Below are 8,877 nucleotides of genomic sequence, written 5' to 3' on the forward strand. Positions count from 1 at the left end.
ATTCTAGGCATGCCATGTAATCTCACAATCTCCCTAAAGAACAAATCAGCAACTTGCGAAGATTCGTCTTGTGACATGGAATAAAGTGTGCCATCTTAGAAAATCTATCCACAACCACAAAAATCGAATCTCTTCCACGTTTAGTCCTAGGCAATCCTAACACAAAGTCCATTGAAATATCAATCCAAGGCTCACTATGAATGGGCAAAGGAGAATACGAACCGTTGGGCTGCACTCCGGATTTAGCTTGCCTACATGTAACACATCTACCACAAATCCGCTCAACATCTCGTTTCTTGTGTGGCCAATTGTTCCTGCAAAACAGCTAAGGTCTTAGCTACCCCAAAATGTCCCATTAATCCCCCTCCATGGGATTCTTGCACCAACAAATCCCCCATAGATCAGTTAGGCACACATAACTTATTTTCTCGAAACAAGAATACATCATGTCTAAAGAACTTACCAAAAGCGTTTTTCTCACAAGCCCGGTACTCTTCACAAAATTCATGGCCATCAATGTATAAACTTTTAATGTGCTCAAATCCAAGCAATTTTGCATCAAGTGTAGAGAGTAATGCAAACCTGCGAGAAAGTGCATCAGTGACCACATTCTCCTTACCTTGCTTATACCGCATGAGATATGGAAACGTCTCAATGAACTTGACCCAACGAGCATGCCTTTTATTTAGCTTGTGTTGGCCCTTCAAGTGTTTCGAGGACTCAAGATCGGTGTGAATCACGAACTCCTTAGGCCATAGGCAGTGCTGCCATGTCTCCAAAGCTCGAACCAATGCATACAATTCCTTGTCATAAGTTGGGTAGTTTAAGGCTGCCCCGCTTAATTTCTCGCTGAAGTAAGCAATTGGTCGTCCCTCCTACATAAGAACTGCGCCTATACCAATACCTGAAGCATCACATTTAATATCAAATGTTTTAGAAAAGTTAGGTAAAGACAATAAGGGGGCGTTGGTTAGCTTCTCTTTGATTAGCTGAAACGCCTTCTATTGTTCTTCTCCCCATCTAAATCCGACATTCTTCTTGATCACTTTGATAAGTGGTGCGGCTATGCTACTAAAGTCCTTCACAAACCGCCGGTAAAAACTAGCAAGTCCATGAAAACTACGAACATTGCCTACACTTGTGGGACTCGGCCACTCTTGGATTGCTCGTACGTTCTCTTCATCAACCTGTAAGCCTTGTGCACTAACAACAAATCCTAGAAATACAAAACCAGCCCCATAATACCTCTCCATCTTCATCTCTCACTCCCTGATGTTGGACTCTTGCCCTCCTACGCAAATTAGGAGCATTTTTTTGGCTGCTCCAAATGTGTATTCTCCATCCGATCCATCTGCTCATGAACCTGCTCGCCTCCATAAATAGCTTTGGATCAGCCACTCCCGTAGCACCTTCGGCACTATTGTGAGACATGATTCCACACTTGCCTTTTTCCACTCAATAATCCTCTTTCCAGCAACAATTCACCAAGAACTCAACAAGGGAATTCAAGTTTAAAAGTAAGAAAACAAGGGATATGGGTGATTAGATTTTCAGAAGCACAATTCAGCAAATTTTCCATGAAAATTTTTTTGGTCTTTGGGGTGAGTTGATTTTCGGGCTTATTGAAACCAAAATGGGTGAAATCAAACGAAAAATTTTTTGTCGAGACTTTTTACTGTTTTTTTTTCTTGGTGATCAGATTCCTTCTTTTGCTAATAATAGAATAAGATTTCGAAATAAAATTAGAACAAACAGATTACGAGCGGAATGGGTAAAGAAAGAAATTCGGCTAAACTATGATATGTCAAACCGAATTTGGAAAGCTAAAGAACACGGAATTAAGGAACAAGGAAACAACAAAATTCGAACTTAAGGCTAAAACCAATTCGGCCATAGCAGATTCGGCCAGATAAGAAAAAGGAAACTAAATTTAAATGGGATAGGCAAACCTGAGACAAGAAATCATTGGCTCTGATACCAAATGATGCAAACCCCGTCAAGAATAACGAGACCCGTCAAACAATAGGGAAACCCAAGAACGCCCACGACCAGGTTTGGTTGGGAGACCTCGACTCGTTGCTTCAACAAAAACAAGAATTTTGGTATATTTGACCTCAACCATTATTTAATGCGAAACAAGAACCGGAAGATGCCACAAATGGTAGTGGGAATCCGCTTGATAAGCCGATGATGAACGCCATGGAAAATTCCGATAAGTTCGAATAGTCCTTCAAAGAACCAAAGAGAATAAAAACTCACCAATTTTCTGAAACAATATGATCTGCCCTTCGAATAAGCCAAAGGCTTTTTTAAATACAAAAGGCTTTTCAACATCTACCACAAGCGTTTTTCTCACAAGCCCGGTACTCTTCACAAAATTCATGGTCGTCAATGTATAAACTTTTAATGTGTTCAAATCCAAGCAATTTTGCATCAAGTGTAGAGAGTAATTCATACCTGCGAGAAAGTGCATCAGCGACCACATTCTCCTTACCTTGCTTATACCAGATGACATATGGAAACGTCTCAATGAACTCTACCCAACGAGCATGCCTTTTATTTAGCTTGTGTTGGCCCTTCAAGTGTTTCGAGTACTCATGATTGGTGTGAATCACGAACTCCTTAGGCCATAAACAGTGCTGCCATGTCTCCAAAGCTCAAACCAATGCATACAACTCCTTGTCATAAGTCGGGTAGTTTAAGGCTACCCTGCTTAATTTCCCGCTGAAGTAAGCAATTGGTCGTCCCTCCTGCATAAGAACTGCGCCTATACCAATACCTGAAGCATCACATTCAATCTCAAACATTTTAGAAAAGTTAGGCCAAGACAATAAGGAGGCGTTGGTTAGCTTCTCTTTGATTAGCTGAAACGCCTTCTCTTGTACTTCTCCCCATCTAAATCCGACGTTCTTCTTGATCACTTCGGTAAGTGGTGCGGCTATGCTACTAAAGTCCTTCTCAAACCGCCAGTAAAAACTAGCAAGTCCATGAAAACTACGAACATTGCCTACACTTGTGGGACTCGGCCACTCTTGGATTGCTCGTACCTTCTCTTCATCAACCTGTAAGCCTTGTGCACTAACAACAAATCCTAGAAATACATGCTTATCGGTGCAAAAAGTGCACTTCTTCATGTTAGCAAATAACTTTTCTTTCCAAAGCACATCTAAAATCGATTTCAAATGTACGACATGATCATCCAAGTTTTTGCTATAAATGAGTATATCATCAAAATAGAGAACAACAAACCTGCCTATAAATGCACGCAAAACATGATTCATAAGTCTCATAAAAGTGCTTGGTGCATTAGTCAAACCAAAAGGCATAACTAACCATTCATACAAACCATATTTTGTTTTAAAAGCAGTTTTCCATTCATCTTCTTCTTTCATTCTAATCTGATGATAACCACTCTTTAAATCAATCTTAGAGAACACATAAGAACCATGCAACTCATCTAACATGTCATCTAAGCGAGGAATAGGATGACGATACTTTACCGTTATGTTGTTGATGGCTCAGCAATCAATGCACATTCTCCACGTCCCATCCTTCTAGGCACAAGTAAAACTGGAACGGCACATGGACTCACGCTCTCCCTCACGTACCCCTTCTCCAACAACTCATTTACCTGCCGTTGAAGCTCCTTTGTCTCCTCGGGATTGCCCCTATAGGCTGGTCGGTTTGGAATTGTCGCACCAGGAACAAAGTCAATTTGATGTTCAATCCCTCGAATTGGTGGTAATCCATGTGGTGTTTCCTCGGAAAAGACATCCTCAAATTCCTGCAAAAGAGAAACAACAAAACTGGGCAAAGCATGGTCAAGTTCGTTAGTGTTGAAAAATGCCTCCTTGTACAAAAGTACAATCATCGGCTGATTTGAAAATATTGCTCGCTTAATCTCACTCACTTTTGCATAGAAATTCTTTTGTTTCTTCTCTGAATTTCTCTCATTGGCTGAATTTTGATTTTCTTTTTCTCTCTCATTTTGCTCGGCCACTCTCCGATTTTCACTCTTTTTCTTTTGATCACTCTCTTTTTGCAACCTCACTTGATCGTCATAAATCTGTTTCGGTGTCATCGGTACAATAGTGTTGGGTTTTTGGTTGAGCACGAATGAGTATTTGTTGGTGAAGCCATCATGCTTAACTCTCCGATCGAATTGCCACTGTCCGCCTAATAGTAAATGTCCAGCTTGCATCGGAGCTACATCACACAAAACTTCATCTTCATATTTTTCGATGCGGAATGAAACCAAAACACGCTTATTAACCTTTACCTCGCCACTATCATTCAGCCATTGTAACTTGTACGGCCTAGGATGTTGCAGTATGGGCAGTCCTAATTTCTCCACCAAGGTTGTGCTTGCAACATTAGTACAACTTCCTCCATCAATAATCATACTACATACCTTGTCTTTGACATAGCACCTAGTATGAAAGATGTTCTCCCGCTGCACTTCTTCAACTTCTTTTGCTTGCAAGCTTAGGAGTCTTCTTGACACCAACAATTCACCTTGGACCGCATATTCTTCATCATCCACGTCCTCCAATGGTGGCATAGAGTCGGTATCGGACTTGTCGTCGGTTTCGATCTCTCCGTTACCCCTTATCACCATGACTCTTTTGTTCGGGCATTAACTTGCTATGTGAGCCTTGACATTTAAAATACTTAATGTCACGGTTTCAAGAAGTGGAAGGGTCAGATTTACCTTGAGTGCCATGGTTGGTTGTCTCTCGTTTTGGCTCGAATTTGGGTTTTCCAGCTGGTTTCTCCTCTTTCTTCACATGACTCGGTTTCCATGGGAAAAAACCGAACTATGGGATGCACGTGTACCACCCCTCCTCTTGAGTTGTTGCTCCACCTTGATGGCCATGTGCACCATATCCTCCAATTCCACATAATGCTGCATCTCCACCCTATCATGAATTTCTTGATTCAAGCCATTCAAGAACCTAGCCATAGTAGCCTCACGGTTTTCTTCGATATTAGCCCGGATCATAGCAATCTCCATCTCTTGATGATAATCCTCCACACTCCGGTTACCTTGTCTGAGCATTTGCAATTTATTGTACAACTCCCGGTGGTAATGGCTGGGCACAAACCGCTTCCTCATCAAAATAGAGAACAACAAACCTGCCTATAAATGCACGCAAAACATGATTCATAAGTCTCATAAAAGTGCTTGGTGCATTAGTCAAACCAAAAGGCATAACTAACCATTCATACAAACCATATTTTGTTTTAAAAGCAGTTTTCCATTCATCTTCTTCTTTCATTCTAACTGATGATAACCACTCTTTAAATCAATCTTAGAGAACACACAAGAACCATGCAACTCATCTAACATGTCATTTAAGCGAGGAATAGGATGATGATACTTTATCGTTATGTTGTTGATGGCTCGGCAATCAACGCACATTCTCCACGTCCCATCCTTCTTAGGTACAAGTAAAATGGGAATGGCGCACGGACTCATGCTCTCCCTCACGTACCCCTTCTCCAACAACTCACTTACTTGCCGTTGAAGCTCCTTTGTCTCCTCGGGATTGCTCCTATAGGCTGGTCGATTTGGAATTGTCGCACCAGGAACAAAGTCAATTTGATGTTCAATCCCTCGAATTGGGGGTAATCCATGTGGTGTTTCCTCGGGAAAGACATCCTCAAAATCCTGCAAAAGAGAAACAACAGAACTGGAAAAAAGCAGGGTCAAGTTCGTTAGTGTTTAAAAATGCCTCCTTATACAAAAGTACAATCATCGGCTGATTTGAAAACATTGCTCGCTTAATCTCACTCACTTCTGCATAGAAATTCTTTTCTTTCTTCTCTGAATTTCTCTCTTTGGCTGAATTTTGATTTTCTTTTTCTCTCTCATTTTGCTCGGTCACTCTCCTATTTTCACTCTTTTTCTTTTGCTCACTCTCTTTCTTTTGATCACTCTCTTTTTGCAACCTCACTTGATCGTCATAAACCTGTTTCGGTGTCATCCGTACAAGAGTGATGGGTTTTTGTCTGAGCACGAACGAGTAATTGTTGGTGAAGCCATCATGCTTAACTCTCCAATCGAATTGCCACGGTCGGCCTTATAGTAAATGTCCAGCTTGCATCGGAGCAACATCACACAAAACTTCATCTTCATATTTTCTGATGCGGAACGAAACCAAAACACGCTTATTCACCTTTACCTCGCCACTATCATTCAGCCATTGTAACTTGTACGGCCTAGGATGTTTCAGTATGGGCAGTCCTAATTTCTCCACCAAGGTTGTGCTTGCAACATTAGTACAACTTCCTCCATCAACAATCAAACTACATAACCTTGTCTTTGACATAGCACCTAGTATGAAAGATGTTCTCCCGCTGCACTTCTTCAACTTCTTTTGCTTGCAAGCTTAGGAGTCTTCTTGACACCAACAATTCACCTTGGACCGCATATTCTTCATCATCCACATCCTCCAATGGTGGCATAGAGTCGGTATCGGACTCGTCGTCGGTTTCGATCTCTCCGTTACCCCTTATCACCATGACTCGTTTGTTCGGGAATTGACTTGCTATGTGACCCCTGCCTTGACATTTAAAATACTTAAAGTCACGGTTTCGAGAAGTGGAAGGGTCAGATTTACCTTGAGTGCCATGGTTGGTTGTCTCTTGTTTTGGCTCGAATTTGGGTTTTGCAGCTGGTTTCTCCTCTTCCTTCACATGACTCGGTTTCCATCGGAAAAACCCGAATTATGGGATGCGCGTGTACCACCCATCCTCTCGAGTTGTTGCTCCACCTTGATGGCCATGTGCACCATATCCTCCAATTCCACATAATGCTGCATCTCCGCCCTATCATGAATTTCTTGATTCATGCCATTCAAGAACATAGCCATAGTAGCCTCTCGGTCTTCTTCGATATTACCCCGGATCATAGCAGTCTCCATCTCTTGATGATAATCCTCCACACTCCGGTTACCTTGTCTGAGCGTTTGCAATTTATTGTACAACTTCCGGCGGAAATGGCTGGGCACAAACCGCTTCCTCATCACTAACTGATCCCACCACGCAATATTATAGTCAGAAAATTCAATGGCAGCAAGTTTTACCTTCTTCATTTCGGAGTAGTTGTGGCAATCGAACACTAACTCTACCTTTTTCTCCCACTCAAGATAAGCCTTGGGATCATTTCTTCCTTGAAATGCTGGAATTTTCATCTTAATACTACCCAAATTGTTATCTTCCCGATTTCCAACTTCTCTAAACCTATCTTCTCTAAACCGTCCTCCATATCTCCTGTTACCAATAACCGAATCCTGATCTTCTTCTTCATCAAAACCAGCCCCATAATACTCTCCATCTTCATCTTTCACTCCCTGATGTTGGATTCTTTCCCTCCTACGCAAATTAGGAGCGTTTTTGTGGCTGCTCCAAACGTGTATTCTCCATCCGATCCATCCGCTCATGAACCTGCTCTAACTCCAACCTCATTATACGCCTCATCTCACCCATCTTCGCCTCCATAAACAGCTTTGGATCAGCCACTCCTGTAGCACCTTCGGCACTATTGTGAGACATGACTCCACTCTTGCCTTTTTCCACTCAATAATCCTCTTTCCAGCAACAATTCACCAAGAACTCACCAAGGGAATTCAAGTTCAAAAGTAAGAAAACAAGGGATATGGGTGATTAGATTTTCAGAAGCACAATTCAGCAAAATTTCCACGAAAATTTTTTTGGTCTTTGGGGTGAGTTGATTTTCGGGCTTACTGAAACCAAAATGGGTGAAATCAAACGAAATTTTTTTTGTCAAGTCTTTTTACTCTTTTTTTTTTTGGTGATCAGATTCTTTCTTTTGCTAATAATAGAATAAGATTTCGAATTAAAATTAGAATAAACAGATTACGAGCGGAATGGGTAAAGAAAGAAATTCGGCAAAACTATGATATGTCAAACCGAATTTGGAAAGCTAAAGAACACGGAATTAAGGCACAACAAAACAACAAAATTCGAACTTAGGGCTAAAACCAATTCGGCCACAACAGATTCGGCCAGATAAGAGAAAGAAAACTAAATCTAAATGGGATAGGCAAACCTGAGATGAGAAATCCTTGGCTCTGATACCAAATGATGCGAACCCCGTCAAGAATAACGAGACCCGTCAAACAATAGGAAAACCCAAGAACGCCCACGACCAGGTTTGGTTGGGAGACCTCGACTCGTTGCTTCAACAAAAACAAGAATTTTGGTATATTTGACCTCAACCCATTGTTTAATGTGAAACAAGAACCGGAAGATGCCACAAACGGTAGTGGGAATCCGCTTGATAAGTCGAGGATGATCGCCACGGAAAATTCCGATAAGTTCAAATAGTCCTTCAAAGAACCAAAGAGAATAAAAACTCACCAATTTTCTGAAAAAATATGATCTGCCCTTCAAATAACCCAAAGGCTTTTTAAATACAATAGGCTTTTCAACATCTACCACAAGCGTTTTTCTCACAAGCCCGGTACTCTTCACAAAATTCATGGTCATCAATGTATAAACCTTTAATGTGTTCAAATCCAAGCAATTTTGCATCAAGTGTAGAGAGTAATGCATACCTGCGAGAAAGTGCATCAGCGACCACATTCTTCTTACCTTGCTTATATCGGATGACATATGGAAACGTCTCAATGAACTCTACCCAACGAGCATGCCTTTTATTTAGCTTGTGCTGGCCCTTCAAGTGTTGGCCCGTCGAGGACTCATGATCGGTGTGAATCACGAACTCCTTAGGCCATAGGCAATGCTGCCATGTCTCCAAAGCTCAAACCAATGCATACAACTCCTTGTCATAAGTCGGGTAGTTTAAGGCTGCCCTGCTTAATTTCTCGCTGAAGTAAGCAATTGGTCGTC

At 41.5% G+C, this 8,877-nt stretch overlaps 1 pseudogene; it reads right to left on the bottom strand.

Moving 5' to 3' along the window:
• Window positions 1–281: 281 nt before the first annotated feature.
• On the bottom strand, window positions 282–4,618 carry LOC108510773 (annotated as a pseudogene).
• Between the last annotated feature and the right edge of the window lie 4,259 nt (window positions 4,619–8,877).

The sequence above is a fragment of the Phoenix dactylifera genome, unplaced genomic scaffold (assembly GCF_009389715.1).
Source record: "Phoenix dactylifera cultivar Barhee BC4 unplaced genomic scaffold, palm_55x_up_171113_PBpolish2nd_filt_p 000281F, whole genome shotgun sequence".
In the NCBI taxonomy this organism is placed as follows: domain Eukaryota; kingdom Viridiplantae; phylum Streptophyta; class Magnoliopsida; order Arecales; family Arecaceae; genus Phoenix; species Phoenix dactylifera.